General features: G+C 42.3%; 1 protein-coding gene across 2 annotated transcripts in view; it reads left to right on the top strand.

The window, feature by feature from the left end:
• The window catches only part of LOC132824139 (astacin-like metalloendopeptidase), a 216,405-nt gene that overhangs the window by 36,515 nt on the left and 159,455 nt on the right, over positions 1-20,435 (top strand). The gene's annotated exons all lie outside the window — the stretch shown is intronic.

The following is a 20,435-nucleotide window of genomic DNA, read 5'->3' as shown; positions in this document are numbered from 1 at the left end:
CTCTGTATTGAGCCCTGAGGACTGCATGGTCTACAAGCAGAAAATGAGGTATTGTTCTTCCAGCTTGCACTAATCTTTACTGGAGCACTGCAGCAAACCTGATATGGAGATGTTGGCCAGGGAACATGGTGACAGGCAACTGGAAGCTCAGCGTCTTTTTTGCGGGCAGGACATAGATGTTCTGCAAAGCGGTCAGCCAGTCTACATTCTGCTCCCAAAAATGTCCCTGAGCTTCCAGTTGCCTGCCACTTTAACACATCACCCTGTTACGGGGGCAAGTTACCTCACAGTCTTATTTCATTCAATGCCAATTAGAAATTTAGTACAACTACTGAAAGCTTTGATTAGATCATGTTTCTCAATGTTACACAGTTTCCATAAAATGTTTTAAATTGTTCACTGTTGATTATTCACTACCCAACAGCACTGTGGGTTGTACCTATTCCTCAAGGGTTGAAGCAGTTCAGGAAGGAACTTCAACTGAAATTAGGAATGGACAACAAATGGTGCCTAACCAGCAATGCCAATTTCCCAAGAAATAATTTGAATATCATAGTTGTTTTAAAACCTTCTTGAGCAATATAAGGCTAATTTCTTCAGCTTAGTGAGTTAGCCAATGAACAGCTAAGTCAGAAAAGCCCAAGTTCAAGCTTTTTTGTTGTTAAATGGTCTTATTAAGACAGTAAAGCAAGCACTAAAGTTGTCTACAGCTGTCAGTTCCCTTCATATCCTTTGTGACCAGAGTGCTGAGAGGAACTAGCAATCACTTGCAGGTGCATTTCAACAAGTACACAGGGATCAAAGGCTCAGAGATTTTTGGCTCTTTGTCTGCTTTAAAATTCAGCTTTTTAATCCATTCAGTTAAATTGAATAGAACAGAATATCCTTTTATTGACATGTGTAAAGTACAAAGTACAGTGAAAAGTTTATAATGTTGCCCCATATGGCACCATCTTAGGTATAGATCTGAGATCCAAAATACAGAAGGGAACAGCCAACAGTTGTTCATAGTATAAGTTAGGAAAATGAGAATAACGTTAAAAAGATAAACATTAGTCTTTCAGATTTCTACATGTGATCTGCCCAGGCTCTCAAGCTGCTGACTGTCTGCACCAGTCCAACACCTGTCCAGTCCGCTCAGGCCTCCAGTCTGCTAGCAGTTCCCACTCCGCTTGAGCGTCCAGCCCACTGGCCACTCCATGCCTCCAGCCCACTCTACTCAGGAGAAAACACCAAGAGAGGCAAAAAAGAGAATAAAACTGGAAATATAATGGAGGAGCTCAGGTTGGAGGGTCCTACTCCACTACCATATTGACCTGATAAAATTGTGGTTAATCTAGATTAGAACTCCTTTAACTCTGTCTGTTCCACATTTCTGAATGTCCTTGCCATATAAAAATCAACCTTGACTTTGACATTTTTAATTGATGTAACCTGAACAGGTTCTTGGGCTTTTAAGTTTCCAATTTTTTAAAAATAAATTCTAGCCCATGGTCCTTTTCACCACACTAATTTTGCAATGCATGATATGCTCGAGTTTGCTGTTTGGCAGGTGTGTGTGTGCGCGCGCGCGCGCGCTCAGATCCCTTTGCGAATTTGCCTTCGTTCCTGTGTAGCACCACAATAAGCTGTTCCACCTGGATGATTGAGAAGCAGCTGCTGTCAAGTTGCCTGCCTGCATTGATGGCACCTCAGTTGGAGCAGTCTAGGTGTAATCAATGGTGGTGAATTTCCCAAAGGAGGTCTCTTCCTACATCTGATTTATCACTCTTATGGCTAGCTTGAATAACAATGAAAGACCAAATACAGTACACCTGAGATCCACTCTCTATATCATTGGTTAATCAATGGTACTGGTGGTACAGTTACCTAAAATGACATTCATTTCTGACTCTCTATACACTACTAAAGCATGTAATTTGCTCTGACATTGCCTGCTGTTGATCAGTTTTAAATGAGTTATGTTCAACATCTATGTCCACCTCAGAATAACTGTCTTTCCTCCAGCTTTTGAGTGGGCTGCCCAAGTTACTTATTCCTCAATCTCTTTTGTGATGTGCCATGTTTTGTGCAAAATGACTGTGTCTGGGTTTGTGGAGCACTTTCACAGAACTAAAACAGCTAAAACTCCTTAGAGCAACTGCTTGGACAACAAAATAACTGGGGCAGAGCGAAAGTATTCCACTGCTGTCATCAGATTTTTTTCATTATAACTTGGACGGATTCATCTCCTAACATTGTGAATTCTGTCAGATAAAGGACAAATTTGAAGATCAATATGCACTCCCCCAGTGATATCAGCAGCACCAATGTGTGATGATGCTGACCTGCAATTCTGGCTGAGATGTTATTTTGTGCATGGAACAACCATGTTCCTTGCCATAGATATTCCAGCTATTTGGCAGAACTGTGCTTTCAGACTGCTCAATATGTGTGCTTCTGACTGTGGATTTAGAGGCTATCGTCTAGATGAGATGCTAAACTCATCTTGCCAGCCTGTGCACAAAAGGCCACCGAAGCATTTTTAACACCATGTCCCCTTTACTCCACTGTACTTATTCACTTCATCTCCTCCTGCAGCCTAATTATTTGTTTTGATTATTTGGTCATCTCTTGCCAATCACTGAAAAAATTTATCTTGCTTCCTTCGAAGAAGCATAAATCACATGCCCTATTATGTGTGTCTTTACTTTGGGAAGCTGATCCTCTCTCTCTCTCTCTTACGATCATCCATGCAAAGTGACAACCATCAAAATGGCAGTTGGTTCCTGTTTAAATCTTGCTTGCCTTGCTCCTGTACTGCTTATACTGTCTTAGATCTCAGGTGCTCTCTTTCATGAATTGATTTGTTCATTTAAAATGATAATGTGTCAACATAAGACAGGAATAAGAATGGGAGAGATGGGGGGATCCAAGATGGCGGCGACCCAGCAAGACTGAGTCCACAGTGCTCTACCCAAAACTTGGGAAAAGTGGGCTATCCACCCCCACCACACTCACTAAACCATTTATAATAGTTGTTAACCTTAAATAGTTACCTATTAGTACATTTAAATAGTCTAATACTAGCTGGAAAATGAGTAAAGGGAAGGGAACAGGCGGCTCTAAGAAAGCAGGGACCCCTCCCCCACCCTCTCCCTCTTCAGCTGCAACAAAGGTGTCTTCAGCTACTTCAGGAGATTTACCAATGAAGATGAGCTTTGAGGAGATGTTTGCCAGGTGGGAGGCGAAGATTGATGCTTTTATCGATGAGTCTCGGCAGAGCAGAGAAGCACTATCAGCCGAGCTGCAGAAGCAGGGCAGAGACATTCAGGAATTGGGGTGCCGAGTCAGAGAGGTGGAGTCGAAGGCCGCAGCCTCAGAGACTGGGATAAAATCAACAGCCGACCACATCCATTTTCTCGAGAATCGAGTCCAGAACCTAGAAAACCACATTGATGACCTCGAAAATCGATGTCGTAGAAAAAATATTCGGTTGTTGGGCCTTCCCGAGCAGGAAGAGGGAGGCCAGCTGACAGCATTCTTAGAGCATTGGCTGCCACAACTTTTAAATCTGCCTGCTGGATCAGGCCAGGTAAGGGTGGAATGGGCCTACCGGGTCACAGTACGTGGGCCCGGCTCAACCCAGCGCCCACGCCCGGTCCTGTTCCAGCTGCAGAGCTATAGGGAGAGGCAGATGCTCCTGGAAGCCTCAAGAAATCTGGGAAAAGATCCCCAAGCTATGACCCACAAAGGATCCAGGATCATGCTGTTCCAGGACTTCTCCCCAGCTTTGGTCCGAAAGAGGAAGGCATTCGATGAGGCGAAGAAGCGTTTAAGGGACTTAAATATCCAGTACTCCTTACGATATCCAGCGACGCTACGCCTTAGCCACGAAGGATCCATATATAACTTCGGATCACCGGAGAAGGCTAAGGAATTCTTGGACTCTCTTAAATAAGCTGTAAGAGATTGTGGACGCTGGTCTGCCTTTCCCATTATTTTGGTTTACATCCCTTCATCTTTTCTTATCTTTCCCCCTATGTGTGTATGTATATATATATGTTGGGGCGTTTGGTTAATGTTGATGGGGGGATGTGGTTACCTTATTCTATTTTACTTCTGTTTTTAGGAGCGGGGTTGTTTTTCTTTCCCCTGTTATTTTGTGGTATTATATTTAAGTATTACGTGTTGAGATTGTAATCTTATAGTTATATATGGTATTAATATTCCCAAATATATTTAGGTGTGGGTGGGGGTGGGGTGTTCACTGTTAACTCTAGCTTTATATTATATTTGAATTCTCCTCATTTTATTGAGGAACACCTGGGTCAAGGGTGGGGCACTGGTTGGAAGAGGGTAAGATGGACTGTGGAAGAGGAAGTGACGTTCCCTGGGAACAAGGGAGAAAATCTCCAATTCGGAATGTTTTATATTTTTTATACTTAGAAAGAGTTTTTTGTTATATTGTTTTGAGTGTATCAGAGAATCTTTACTTTTGTAAATCTTGTATGCTCCATGCTTGGGATGTTCTAGATAGGGTTTCCCCTCCCGAGGGGTCTCGGATCTGTCCAGATGATTATGGCTGAACAGTCGGTTAAGTGGTGCACCTGGAATGTCAGGGGGAGTAATTCGCCAGTTAAAAGGAAGAAAATATTATCAAATCTTAAGAAGGAGAGAGTTGATATAGCTCTCCTACAGGAGACACACCTGTCGGATAAAGAACACTTAAAATTACGACAGGGCGGATTTGATCAGGCCTTTTTTTCCTCTTTTAATTCAAAAAGCAGGGGAGTCGTTATCCTTGTCCGGAAGAACTTCCCTTTGAAAATTCTAAATCAGATAAAAGACGAATCTGGACGATATATTTTGATTAAAGCCCTCATAAATGGAGAGGAATATGGGATCTTAAATGTATACTGCCCCCCGGCACACCCCTTTAAATTCATAACGGAAGCTTTTTCAAAACTGATGGCCTTTGGTGCCCGTCATACAATTATAGGGGGAGACTTTAATTGTATTATGGATCCGGAAATAGACAGGATTCCCAAGAGTGCCGCTGGAGTATCTCCCAGATCTAGACAACTGGCGGACCTGAATAAAGAATTAGGATTGGTAGATGTATGGAGATGTCTCCATCCACAGGGTAGAGATTTTTCTTTCTACTCTAATCCACATAAATGTCACACAAGAATTGATATGTTTTTTGCCCCATCGATTTTTCTAAACTCTATAGCAACCTGTAAAATAGGTACTATAGCAATCTCTGACCATGCCGCTGTATACATGGAAACTAAGGTAAAGAACAATGGGACATCTGCTCGGCATTGGCGTATGGACCCCTTCCTGATAAAAGATAGCAAATTTTTAAAGTACTTCTCCCAAGAACTTAAAACCTTTTTAGAAATTAATACTGGTACGGCTAGCAATCCGTCAATGATGTGGGAGACCATCAAAGCTTATGCACGAGGTTTGATCATCTCCTATTCAGCGACCCAGAGGAAAATGAAGGGAGAGCAACAGCGTCTGCTCGAAGCTCGCCTAAAAGCAGCCGAAACAGCATACGCTGATAGACCTTCTATCACAAAATTGCAGAGGATTACAGCTCTTAGGACAGCTTTAAACACCGCGCTTACTCAAATGGCTAAAAGGGAAATATTATTTGCGAAACAAAGATTATATGAATATGGCGACAAACCGGGTAGATACTTAGCATTTCTTGCAAAGAAAAAGAAAGCCCCTCAAACTATTCCGACCATCAAGGAAAGTACAGGTACCCTGACTCATGATCATAAAAAGATCAATGCGACCTTTAAAGAATTTTATTCTGAACTATATAGATCGCAGGATTGTGAAGATAGGATTAGGAGGATGCAGTCATTTTTTAAAAATTTGACCTTCCCGGGCCTGACTCCGGAACAGGTGTCGGCCCTAAATACCCCTTTAACACTCCAAGAAATACTTGAGGCAATTAGGCAACTTCAGAGCGGAAAAGCACCGGGCCCGGATGGTTTTCAAGCTGAATTCTATAAAGAATTTACAGGAATATTGGTTGACCCACTTATGGATATGTATAATTTTGCGCATAGTCAGGTCTGTCTCCCGCCCACGTTGAAAGAAGCAAATATTTCTCTTATCCTCAAAAAAGGAAAAGACCCAGAAGATTGTGCATCTTACAGACCAATATCCTTACTAAATGTAGACTTTAAAATTCTCTCAAAAATGTTAGCACTAAGACTAGAAAGGGTACTGCCATATATTATAAAGGAAGACCAGACGGGATTTATTAAGGGCCGCAGATCATCCAATAATATCAGAAGGGTCTTGAATATGATCCAAGCCTGTCATCAGGGAAAGATACCAGGAGTAGTAATTTCATTGGATGCGGAAAAGGCATTTGATAGGGTTGAATGGTCATATTTATTTTACACATTGGAAAGGTTTGGCGTTGGACAGGTGTTTACCAAATGGGTTTCAACATTGTATAATGACCCCAAAGCAGCTGTTATTACTAATGGGTTAAGATCGGATGGCTTCAGTGTGGGTAGGGGCTGCCGTCAAGGATGTCCTCTCTCACCATTGTTGTTTACACTGATAATCGAACCATTAGCAGAAGCCATCCGGACTGATCCTAATATAATGGCCCCGAGGATTGGTACAGGTAAACACAAAATTACCCTCTATGCAGATGACGTTCTCTTATTCCTCAGTAATCCTTTAATGTCAGTGCCTCGTCTAATTCAAGTTATTAATACATTTAGTGCATTCTCAGGCTATAAAATTAATTTTTCAAAATCGGAAGCCATGCCAATGGGTGGTCTGGCTATGATACCCCACTTAATGGACGGATCCCCTTTTCCCTTCCGTTGGTCCCTGGAGGGCTTCTTATATTTAGGTATTTTTATCACGCCAGTATTTGATCAGCTGTATAGGGCTAATTTTGTACAATTAATGGAAAGGATAAGGCAGGACCTCCAGCGATGGAGAGCCCTTCCGATTTCCTGGCTAGGGAGAATAGCATTAATTAAAATGAATGTTCTGCACCGTCTCTTATATCCTATGAGAATGCTCCCGCTGATGCTGCCAAGGCTAGCCCTACGTAAATTATATGGCTGGTTGGGCTCCTTTATTTGGAACCATAGACGGCCCCTTATTAAGCTGAAGAAGCTACAGCTTCCACAGGCAAGGGGAGGACTGGACTTCCCGGACTTTAGGAAATATCAGTTAAGCTCCCTACTCAGTTACATAGCTGATTGGGTTTCATCTGATCCACAATCAATTTGGCTGGATATCGAAGCCTCCCAAGTAAAATACCCACTTATTAACCTTTTATTTTCAGATAAGAGGAAAATCATTACAGACCACTGTAAAAATCCCATAATATTAAACACAATTAAGGCCTGGAATATAATGCGGCAAAATGAGGGTAACTCACATAAAACATCCCCCCATGCACCAATAGTAGGCGCATGGGGATTCCAACCGGGGATTACAGATGCCACCTTTAAACTCTGGAGATCCAGGGGCATCTCATGCTTAGGGGACCTATTTAAAGATGGGATCCTGATGTCCTTTGAGCAGCTGCGTCTGAAATTCGGAATACCTAATGGGGATCTCTTTCGATACTTCCAAGTTCGAGATTATATACAGAGGAAGACTACATTAATAGATAGTCTTTATAAATCAGACAGAGAACGTAATGTCTTACGACCAGCAGGGGCATCCTCCGTTAGTACTATATACCATTTGCTACATGATGGAGTCTCAGGAGACATGGATGACCTGCTTAAAACATGGGAGCAGGACTTGGGGCTAGAAATCTCTGAGGATATGTGGAATGACATTTGGGAAAATGCTAGAAGAATTGCTATCTGTAACAGAACTCAGGCTATCCAACTAAAGATACTTCATAGGGCCCATATAGCTCCGGCTCGACTGGCAAAATTTAAGGCAGGAGCATCTCCAATGTGTCCCAAATGCAAAATAGAGGTGGGTACTCTTGTACATTGTCTGTGGACTTGTCAGAAAATCCGCAGATACTGGACTAAAGTGGCAAATACCCTGATAGAAATTTTAGGAACGGAAATTAGGGTGGACCCTGTATCTCTCCTTTTGGGCTTTTCGAACCTCTCATCTCTGGATATGCATGGGAAGAGACTATTTTCTATTCTCTCTTTCTGTGCAAGGAAAAATATTTTGGTGAACTGGGTGGCTGAGGGCCCCCCTGGACTTTCAAATTGGCACAGATTAATTATGGAATATATCCCCCTTGACTTCCTCACAAATATGGTGCACCGAAAGACTGAAATATTTTATAAAATATGGCAGCCCTTTTTGAATTATATAAATGCAGATATTTCGGCTATCCTAACAAGGGCTTTTATTTAGTGAAGATTTCAGACCGGGCTGCTCCGGGGCCCCTTGGGAGAGGAATCCTGCGCGAATACGGGTTTTATTATATTTGATGTTTATACATTCCGAGCATGTAAGAGACTTAGGTATACACTCTGGTTAGTTATAGGTTAGATTAGTAGAAAGTTGAGTTTTTTTTTTCTTTCTTTTTTCGTTTCTTTTTTTTCTTTTTTTGTTTTCTTTCTTTCTCTTTTCTTTGTTAAATTATGACTATTGTATATATGATTTAATTGTACATCAATGTTTGTATTTGAGAGTTTTGTTTATTTTTGTAAATTTGCAAAAATGTTAAATTTCAATAAAAATATCTACAAAAAAAAAGAATGGGAGAGATGATTCTGGGTGGGATGCTTTTCAGAAGGTCGGTGCAGAATCGATGGGCCGAATGGCCGGTTTCCATGCTTAGGAATGCTAGTTTCTAGGGCTGAGACTTAGAAGTGTCCTGACCACGGATCCAAATTTCAGCCCGACTGTTTGCATTCTACTAACTGGAGTACATGCCAATTTTTTTCTTACGTTTCCTTCCAATCCAGTTTCCTACTCCTGTAAAATATTGTGTGGGATTTCGTGCACATTTAGTTCAATAATACGTTTGGGTGGAACCTTAGTAAATGCTTTCTTGAAATCCACATAAATAATAGCCATAGATAACCCTTTATCTACCACATATGACTTATTCAAAAAAATTAACTTTAATTAGACATGACTTAACTCTGTACAAGTCAACGTGAGCTGATTCTGTTCTGTTCAAATATTCAATCAGGCTACCATTATGCTTCTAAATTCAAATGACAGCTTGTAAGTGTAGTATTTGTAGCAATTGTTGTTGTGTTAAAAGACTAAACTTTAATTATTTCCTATAGTAATGATCTGCATGAAAATTATAATGAAAATGATCATTGTACATTCTACTTCAAATTGGAAATAAGCAGAAATAATCTAATTCATTTTTACTTCTAGCTAATGGTCATTATAGACAGAACATTCTTTTCCACCAGGAGGAAAACTAATTTTAATTTATTTAATGCACCTAATTAGTAAGTTCTCCACATGAGTACATTCTTAAGAGAACATCTCTGAGATGCATGCACAAAACAACCCCTACACCCCGTGGCAAAACACTTTAACTCCCCCTCCCATTCTGCCAAGGACATGCAGGTCTTGGGCCACCTCCACTGTCAAACCCTTACCACCCAACACATGGGATAAATGTGGGTTTCACCAGTTTCCTCATTTCACCTTCCCCACCTTATCCCAGATCCAACCTTTTGAACTCTGAACCCCACCTTAACTTGTCCTACCTGTTCATCTTCCTTCCCTCCACCCTCCTCTCTGACCTATCACGTTCTCCCCCAACTTCATTTACCTATCACATGCTCAGAAGGAGGTAGAAGTGCTTTGCAGGGTTGGAAGACTATCAGCTTGGGGGAAGAGCACAAGATGAACTGAGGTTAGTGACCGTAGTGAACACGATCCTTGTCCAGTCCCATCCCACTTAGATCTGTGATTCCTCTGAAGCTTTATATAGTTTCAAAATTTCCAGTTTGTGGGCTCCAGGTGCCTGCAGTCCTTTTACTCATCCATCCCTCATCAGGGTGATGTCGGGGCTCACCGTTTATTCCTGGAAAAAGGGTTTGAACCGTACCCATCCACCACCACCCTCCTCTGCCTGGCCAAGCTTTTCCAACTCTGAACATGTTTTAACTCCTCTCACTTTTTTCAGGTCAGAGGGGTAGCTATGGGTACCTGCAAGGGCCTAAGTTATTCCTGTGTCTTTGTGGGGTATGTGCAACATTCCTTGTTCCAATCCTGTTCAGGCCCTCACACGCAGCTCTTTCTCCAGTATATCGATATCACAGAATCTCTACAATGTGGAATCAGACCTTTGGCCCATCAAGTCCACACCAACCCTCTGGAGAGCATCTGATCCAGACTTTTAGCCCTGTAATTGCATTTCCTATGGCTAATCCAACTAGCTTGCACACTTTAGACTGTGGAAGGAAACCGGAGCACCCAGAGGAAACTCACTGATATGGGGAGAACATGCACATTCCACACAGACTGTTGCCCAAGGCTGGAATCAAACCTGGGTCCCTGGAGCTGAGAGGCAGCATTGAGCTGCCATGCTGCCCTGTCATTGGTGCTGCTTCCCTCTATTGTCTGTAATTGGAAAAGTTAATCAATTTCACTTCCAATTTCCACTCTGCTTTCGCCTTCACGTGATCTTATCTCTGACTTCTTCCTTTTTCAACATCTCTATTCCATTTCTGGGGATACGCTGGTGGCCAGTGTCCACTACAAACCAACTGACTCCCAGTTACCTTGACTATATATCATCGCACCCTGCTCCTGTACAAACTCTATTCCATTTTCCTAGTTCTGACCTCTCCTCCTCTGTCTTTGTTCTGATGCAAATTTTGACAGGGGGCCTCAGAAATATCAATTTTCTTCCTCAACTGATGACACACCAGCACCGCAGTTCACATGGCCCTCAGCCAGGTTGCATTCATCTCCTGCACTTCAGCCCTCACCTCTCTTCTGCCATAACAGCAATAAGGTCCCTCTTGTCCTCAGCTACCATTCCAGTGGCATTCGCATCTATACGACCTTAGCTGCCATTTCCACCACTTCCAGCAAGATGCCCCCACCAGAGACACATTCCTCTCTTCTCCATTGTCAGACTTCCACAAGGACTCTTCCCTCTGGGGTACTCTGGTCCACTCGTCCTGCACCCCAGACTTCCTCCACCATCACCAACAGCCCCTTGGCACCTTCCCCTGCAACCACAAAAATTGTTTACTTCCTCCCCCCTCAGTATCCAAGCTCCCAAACATACCATCCAAGTGAAGCAGTGCTTTACCTGCACTTTGCTCCGTCCAGTCTACTGCTTTTGCTACTCACAATATGGTCTGCTCTACGTTGGGGAAACAAAGTGTAGACTGCGTGACTGCTTTGCGGAAACTATGGTCTGTCCGCAAAAAAAGACCCTGAGCTTCTAGTAGCCTGCTATTTCAACAAACCACCTTGTTCCCTGGCTAACGTTTCTATATCAGGCTTGCTACAGTACTCCAGTGAAATTAAGTACGAGTGGGAAAAATAGCATTTCATTTTCTGCTTGAGAACTCTACGACCTTCTGGACTCAATATCGAGTTCAACAATTTTAAGGCTTTTGAGGTACCTTCTCCCATGTCCTTACCCCAATCCCCACACATCAGGCCTTGTTATCATAGTCTGCTATTGTTAGCCAGTAATAGTCCGTATTAGTAGTTACTTACTCCCCGAAGGCTGATTGCTATCCACTCCTTTGTCTGTCCAACTGTTCTTCTCTCTCTTTGGGCTCTATCCCCACCTATTGTTTACTGTTACCCCCTCCCTCACCCTATCTTCAACGTAAAAACCAACTTCGTCCTCGCTACTATCAGTCCTGAAGAAGGGTCGCTGGACTCAAAAGGTTTACTCTGATTTCTCTCCACAGATGTTACCAGACCTGCTGAGTGTTTCTATCTATTTCTGTTTTTGTTTCTAATTTCAAACCTCAGCAGCTCTTTCAGTTTTTAATCACTTGTTGGGTCTATACTGTAGACCACTAAAGAGTCAGAGCTAATGAAGGGCAGATATGTAGGCAATTGTCAGAGGTGTGTGAAAATAATAGGGTAATAATATGAAGGGATTTCAACTACCCCAGCATTAACTGGTATAGATAAAGTGTGAAAAGATTAGAGGGGGTGGAATTCTTGAAATTTGTATCGGCGATCTCTTTAAGCCAGCATATAGAAAATCTTCCCAAGGGAGGAATCCCTGCTGGATGAAATTTTGGGGCATGAAGCTGGGTAAGTGGTACAACTGGGGAGAATTCCAGTGAAGGGAACCATAGCTAACATTTAAAGTACAGGTAGTTATCAAGAAGGACAAAATTGGACCAGAAATAAAGGCTCTGAATTAGGAGAAGACTGATTTTAATATAATACCAGAACTGGCCACAGTGGACTAGCATCGGCTACTTGTAGGAAAATCTACATCAGAAAGTGGGAATCATTTAAAAAGAAAATAGTGACAGTGTAAGGCCAAAAATTTCCTGAGAGGATGAGTACAAGCAAATTAATCCAAGGAGCCCCAAATGCTAAGGAATGAACAGGTTTGGATAGGGAATAAAAAGGAAGCTTAAGGTAGCTGTCAGAGGCTAAAAACTGTAGAAGTCTTCGAGATTATCAAAATTGTAGAGGGTTGTGGTCATTCTTTTGTATCCACAAGGTTTCTATTCCTGAAAATTCTGGAGTGATAAATTTGGTAAAGCTCAGTAAAAATAGGATTAAAATGATTAAAAATATTGCAGATCTAGTGACTTGTTTTGGGGGTGGATAGGTGAATTTACAAAAAACTAATTTCACAGATACAGAGGAATAATTACTAAAACTAAAGAGGTCACCCTGTTAGGTGTTTTCTACAGGCCTCCTAATAGTCCTAGAGAAGTAGAGGATAATATTGCGAGGATGATTCAGGAAAAGAGTGAAGGTAGCAGGGTGGTTGTTATGGGGGACTTTAACTTCCCAGATATTGACTGGGAGAGCTATAGCTCGAGTTCATTAGATGGGTCGGTGTTTGTACAATGTGTGCAGGAGGGTTTCCTGACACAATATGTCGACAGGCCAACAAGAGGGGAGGCTATATTGGATTTGGTTCTAGGTAATGAACCAGGCCAGGTGTTAGACTTGGAGGTAGGTGAGCACTTCGGGGACAGTGACCACAACTCGGTTACTTTTACTTTAGTGATGGAGAGGGATAATCGTGCGCCGCAGGGCAAGAGTTATAGCTGGGGGCAGGGAAATTATGATGCAGTGAGGCATGACTTAGGATGTGTGGATTGGAAAAACAGGCTTCAAGAGAAGAACACTAATGAGATGTGGGGATTGTTCAAGGAGCAGCTACTGCGTGTCCTCGATAGGTATGTACCAGTCAGGCATGGTGTAAAGGGCCTTGTGAGGCAGCCGTGGTTTAGTAAGGAATTGGAGTCCCTTGTGAAAGGGAAGAAGGCGGCATATGTAAAGATGAGGCGTGAAGGTTCAGTAGGGGCGATTGAGAGTTATAAGGTAGCCAGGAAGGAGCTAAAGAGGGAGCTAAGAGAAGCGAGAAGGGGACATGAAAAGTCTTTAGCTGGTAGGATTAGGGAAAACCCAAAGGCTTTCTATAGGTATGTCAAGAATAAAAGGATGACTAGGGTAGGTATCGGTCCAGTCAAGGATAGTAGTGGGAAGTTGTGTGTGGAGGCGGAGGAGATTGGAGAGACATTAAATCAGTACTTTTCATCAGTATTCACTCAGGAACAGGACACTGTTGCTGATGTGAATATGGAATCACAAATAATTAGAATGGATGCCCTGGAAATATGCAGGGAAGAGGTTTTGGGAATATTGGAAAGGATGAATATAGATAAGTCTCCTGGGCCTGATGGCATTTACCCCAGGATCCTATGGGAAGCTAGGGGGGAGATAGCAGAGCCATTGGCCTGGATTTTTATGTCGTCATTGCCAACGGGAATAGTACCAGAGGACTGGAGGATAGCGAATGTGGTCCCATTGTTCAAGAAAGGGAATAGGGATAGCCCTAGTAACTATAGGCCAGTGAGTCTGACTTCAGTGGTGGGCAAAGTCTTAGAGAGAATGGTAAGGGATAAGATTTATGAACATCTGGGTAGGAATAACGTGATCAGGGATAGCCAGCATGGTTTTGTGAAGGGCAGGTCGTGCCTCACAAACCTTATTGAGTTCTTTGAGAAGGTGACTAAGGAAGTGGACGAGGGTAAAGCAGTAGATGTTGTGTATATGGATTTTAGTAAGGCGTTCGATAAGGTTCCCCATGGTAGGCTAATGCTAAAACTACGGAGGTATGGCATTGAGGATACATTAGAGGTTTGGATTAGGAATTGGCTGGCTGGAAGGAGACAGAGGGTAGTAGTTGATGGATTATGTTCATCTTGGAGCGCAGTTACTAGCGGTGTACCACAAGGATCTGTTTTGGGACCATTGCTTTTTGTTATCTTTATAAATGATCTAGAGGAAGGACTTGAAAGCTGGGTAAGCAAGTTTGCGGATGACACAAAAGTCGGTGGAGTTGTGGATAGTGAGGAAGGAAGTGGTAGGTTACAGCGGGATATAGATAAGTTGCAGAGCTGGGCGGAAATGTGGCAAATGGAATTCAATGTAGCTAAGTGCGAAGTCGTTCACTTTGGCAGGAATAACAAGATGATGGATTACTGGGCTAATGGTAGGCTACTTGGTAGTGTGGATGAGCAGAGGGATCTTGGTGTCCATGTACACAGATCTCTGAAAGTTGCCACCCAGATAAATAGTGCTGTGAGGAAGGCATATGGTGTACTGGGCTTTATTGGCAGAGGAATTGAGTTCCGGAGTCCTGAGGTCATGTTGCAGTTGTATAAGACTCTGGTGAGGCCTCATCTGGAGTATTGTGTGCAGTTTTGGTCGCCATACTATAGGAAGGATGTGGAAGCTTTAGAACGAGTGCAGAGGAGGTTTACCAGGATGTTGCCTGGAATGGTAGGAAAATCTTATGAGGAAAGGCTGAGGCACTTGGGGCTGTTCTCATTGGAGAAGAGAAGGTTTAGGGAGATCTGATAGAAGTGTATAAGATGATTAGGGGTTTAGATAGGGTAGATACTAAGAACCTTTTACTGCTAATGGAGTCAGGTGTTACTAGGGGACATAGCTTTAAATTAAGGGGTGGTAGGTATAGGACAGATGTTAGGGGTAGATTCTTCACACAGCGGGTTGTGAGTTCATGGAATGCCCTGCCCGTATCAGTGGTGAACTCTCCTTCTTTATGGTCATTTAAGCGGGCATTGGATAGGCATTTGGAAGTTATTGGGCTAGTATAGGTTAGGTAGGATTCGGTCGGCGCAACATCGAGGGCCGAAGGGCCTGTACTGCGCTGTATCCTTCTATGTTCTAAAGAGAGGATATGAAAAATCACAGGCTACTAAAATAAAGGATAATCGAAAGGTATTTTATAAGAAAATTAGAGGAAAGAACGTAACTAGGGAAAGAATGGGGGCCATCAGGGACCAAAGTGACAATGTTTTTCTGGATCCAGAAAAGGTAGGTCAGCTTTTAGAAACTTTGTACTACTGTCAAGGAGAAAGATATAGGTTTAGAAATCATGGGGGGCAACTGTGATAAACTTGAACAAATTAGCATGAGACAGAGGTATTACCAGTTTAGTGGGCTTAAAAGACAATGGATCAAATGACCTCCTCTTGTACTGTAAAATTCGGTGATTCTAAATTCCCAGGGCCAGATGAGATGCATCCTCGGCTGTTATGGGATGCAGAACAAAGTTTGCAAGGGTCTTAACATTAATTTTTAAATTATTTCTGGGCAAGAGTGGTGTAAAAGGATTGGAAGACTGCTAATGTGGTATTATTCAAGAACGGTGGTAGGGATAAACCAAGGCGCTATATGTTAATGAGTCTGATTTCAGTGAATGGGAAACTTTTGGAAAAAGTTCTTAGGAGCAGGATTTATCTTAGCTTGGAAAGACAAAGATGTATCAAGAATAATTTATATGGTTTTGTCAGGGGGACATCATGCCTAAAAAATGTGGTTGAAGTTTTTGAGATATCGAAATGTGTGTGGATGAGGTTAGTGTGATTGATGTGGTCTACTTGGGCTTCAGGAAGCCTTTTGACAAGATGTTACATGGGCGAAACTGGCCAAGAAGGTAAAAGCCCTTGGTGTAGTGATTGTCAGGAGGTCAGCCAATTGGACTTCATAGAATGAGAGTTCCCTGATTGGGGCTGTTAATCTGATCAAATCAGGGAAGCCAGCCTTACAGTTAAAAAAGCGTGTATCAGAGAAACTGCTCCTCTGATAGCTGACTGTGAAGATGCAGTACTAAAGTCAAGGACTGTTTATGTGTAAATAAAGGGTGACTTTGTTCAATAAAGGAAAAGATCTGTTATTGACGTGCTATGGCTTCCCATACAGGATGGTATTAGCTCATTTATTGTCCGATGCATCCAGGATTTTGGCTAATGCACAGCATAAATACCTTCAGATAGAGAAAGGAGGATTGGTGATCATATTTGGAGTCAGAAAGTTCTACCAGTACCTTTATGGTCGAAAATTTGAGATATTCATGGGCCACAATCCTCTACTTGGGCTATTTAAAGAGGATAAGGCAGTGTCACCATGGCTTATACCAAGTGCTTATAATTGCAAGTTAGAGCATTGTCTGGGAGGCTGAGTAGTGAATGTGGATGCTTTGAGCCGCCTCCCATTAGCAGATGCACCTTGGTAGTATTCCAAGTAGAAGAGTCTAATGACATCAAATTTTCTAGACACACTCCCTGTCACAGCTGACAGTATCAGACTTTGGATGCAGAAAGATCCAGTCCTTTCAAAACCGACATAACTGGTAGCGATGGAGGATACCAAAGAGCTGCTACAGCTAGAGTGGAAAACTTCCTGGACCTGGAGAGATCAGGTCACAGTAGAGGATGGCATGTTATGTGGATCAAGTGTGATTGTCCTGAGCACAGGTCACCTGCCAGTCCTGGATGTAGACGTAGCCACGTTGGTGGGACAGTGCCTAAAGTGTCCACAAGGACAAAAACTACCACCAGCAATTCCCCCAAATCATGCAAATAGCTCGGTGAATCATGCAAATAGCTTGGTGAACTTTAGATTCAGTTATATGTTGACTCTGCAGATGCTTTCATGGTTTCAATGTTCTTAGTCATTGTAGATGCTCGCTTAAAATGTGCATAGGGTCCATTCATCAAACATTGAGAGGACAATAGAAAATTGCATTTCTTTTCAGTACATGGAGTCCCAGGTAATGGGCCAGTGTTTTTGCAGTAGGGAATTTGAGTATTTCCTAAAGTTGAATGAGATTTGACATATAAGGATAGCTCCATAGCACCTTCATAGAATCTCTACAATGTGGGACAGGCCATTTGGCCAAACGAGTCCTCGCCAACCTCCGAAGATTTCCCCACCCTATTACTCTACATTTTCCCTGACTAATGCAATGCAGAAACTGGGAGAATGTGCAAACTCCACATAGTCACCCAAGGCTAGAATCAAATCTGGGTCCCTGGCACTGTGAGGCAACAATGCTAACCACTGTGCCACCCGATCATCTAATGGCCAGGCAGAAAGAACATTCCAAACTTTGAAGGTTGGCTTGAAACCAGCAACACATTTTCAGCTCTTGGAACAGTAGGAAAGGTTGCTAGAGCCCATTGATTCACCTTCTCCATCAAGTGTTGACAGGTCCTCGTAATCAGTGATGGACATGATGGATGTAACTACCTCGACACCTTTGCTGCCAGAAGAAGAGAGTGAATTTCTACCGAGGCACTCCTGACCCAAGAGGCAAGCACCCATTGTTACTCAGCACCAATTTTGTGTGCTGAGTCAGAGGAACCCAACCTAGTGGTAAAATGCTCCAGGAGGCTGTCCGAGGAAAAGGACCAGTCCATGGGGAGGAATGTAGTGTTTGTAAAGAAGTTCACCAGCTAGACCTCATAGAATGAGTACATTGATTGGGGCTGTTAATCTGGTCCAATGAGGGAGCCCTGGTTGACTGATTGAAAAGGGGTGTATCGGAGATACTGCCACACTGATGGCTGACTCTGAAGAGGCAATACTAAAGAACTGTTCATGTGTAACTAAAGAATGACTTGATAACTGGATACTAACCTCTCTGACATTATTTTACTTTGGATCAAGGACAATTTGGCAAATTGGATCCATAATTGGCTGAGTGGCAGGAGGCAAAGAATGCTGGTTGAAGATTGTTTTTGTGGCTAGAAGCCTATGTCCAGCGGTGCACCACAGGATTGTGGTTCCCTTGCTGTTTTTGTAAATGCTATGAGTTCAACATTGATGTGTGAAATTTCATCAGTAAGTCTGCAGATCGTACTAAAATTGGTTGTGTGATAGTGAGGAGAAATGTTTTAGACTGCAGCAAAATAAAGATAGACTGGTCAGATGGGGAAATAGGACATAATCCTGAAACGTATGAAGGGATGCAGTTATGGAGGACTAATAAAGTACATGATGAATGGTGGTACCCTGCTATTACAGAACTTGAGTGAGACTTTGGTGTGCATCTGTTTTGATCCTTGAAGGCAATAGAACAGGTGGATCGTGTGGTTATGAAGGCCTATGGGATACTTGTCTTTATTAATTGAGGCATTGAATACAGGAACTGGGATGTTATGCTTGCAATTTTAGATTGTTCATTAGGCCTCAGCTGGAGTACTGTGCAGTTCTGGCCACCACACTACAGGAAGGATGTGTTTGTACTGGAGAAAGTGTAGAGGCAATTCATAAGCATGTTGTTCAAGCTGGAGTGTTTGAACTATGATGAGAAATTAAATAAACTGGTATTATTATCCTGAAAGCAGAGAACTGAGGTGAAGGACCTCAGAGTCCTACAAAATTGAGTAGCCTAGGTAGGGTCAATTTGAATAAATTTTTCCTTTACTCAAGGGTCATTTACAGAGGGCATAGATTTTAAAGTAAGGGGCTTGAGGTTTAGAAGATATTTAAAGGGAAAGTTTTCACCCAGAGGGTGGTAGCAACTACTATATGAAGAACTATTTAGATGAACACTTGAAATGTCACAGCATACAAGACTACAAGCCAAATCCTGTGAGATAGACTGAGACTAGCTAGGTGCTTGATGATTGGCATGGATACAAAGGGCTGAACGGCATCTTTCTGTGCTCGATGTCTCTATTACTAGTTGCACCCTAAAGGGTTCTCTCACGTGAATGCACACAGTCAGATTTCAGAACTAGGATCAGAAAGAGAAGTGTTCACTTGCAAATAACCCACCTCTTATCAACAATACTCTCCGTGCAGCTGCTGTCCCATCAATACTCAGCTGTAATTTTGACCTGCAGTTGCCAGTGTTGGATTGGAGTGGACAGAGTGAAAAATTACACAACACTAGGTAATAGTCCAACAGGTTTATTTGAAATGCAAGCTTTCGGAGCACTGCTCCTTTGTTCGGTAGCTAGTGGAGCAGGATCATAGGACGCAGAATTTATATTAAAAGATCTAACATCACCTCTTTAATGCATTGTCTGAGCTGAGATGTCACTTTTTTAAAAATAAAATCTTCAATTATCTCAGGACTGTGACTTGAAAGAAATTCTGGGATTTACATACTAATCAATCCAAACCTGCATCCCCATTCCCCGTTCTAAGTGATTACAACTGAACAGTAATCTAGATTTGCTCAATACATTGCATCAGTTGTATATCACTTTGATCTTTTACTATAAATTCTGTGTCCTGTGATCCTGTCCCACTAGCTATCTGACGAAGGAGCAGTGCTTTGAAAGATAGTACTTCCAAGTAAATCTGTTAGACTATAACCTGGTGTTGGGTGATTTTCAACAGCTGTAAATTAGCATTCAAAAAAGAATGCTGTTGAAAGCCTCAATGCCATGTCACCAGCAGCCACCACTCCTGGCAACTTTTGGGAATGGGATTGAGCCTGTCTGAGGGCTTTATTCTGTAGAGAGTCTCAATGCTACATAATTGAACTTACGAAGCACTGGGTGCCTCTTAGAGAGATGGTGTGTTTCTCCCATATCTTCTCCATTGTAGTCTGAACCTGCATAAAATCCACCCATTGTTTTCCTATTAGATTTTTTTTTCAGCTGCCATTAGACAAATTATTAGGATTCTGTTGAAGTTCACTTTCATGCCACTTTTCTATAGGTGAATTTGAATCATCCTCAAGAGAATGTTTCAATATGCATGGTCATATTTAACATATATTATGTCAAATGATAAAATAATTTTAAAGTTATTAACTCCAACATTCATGTCAGATCAATAATCCACTTAACCACTAAAATGTCTTTAGTTTTGGAAAAATGCAAAAATTGTAATATTGTGTTAGAGAGCCTTCGATGAAAGAAAGGCTTCCTGCTCCAGAAAGGAAATAAAATCCAAAGAAACATCACCTCTGCATCTTGATCCACTCCTTCCTGTGATTGAAGTGGAGT

Source organism: Hemiscyllium ocellatum, chromosome 18 (assembly GCF_020745735.1).
Source record: "Hemiscyllium ocellatum isolate sHemOce1 chromosome 18, sHemOce1.pat.X.cur, whole genome shotgun sequence".
NCBI classification, from domain to species: domain Eukaryota; kingdom Metazoa; phylum Chordata; class Chondrichthyes; order Orectolobiformes; family Hemiscylliidae; genus Hemiscyllium; species Hemiscyllium ocellatum.
This window is presented reverse-complemented; position numbering and strand designations above follow the sequence as displayed.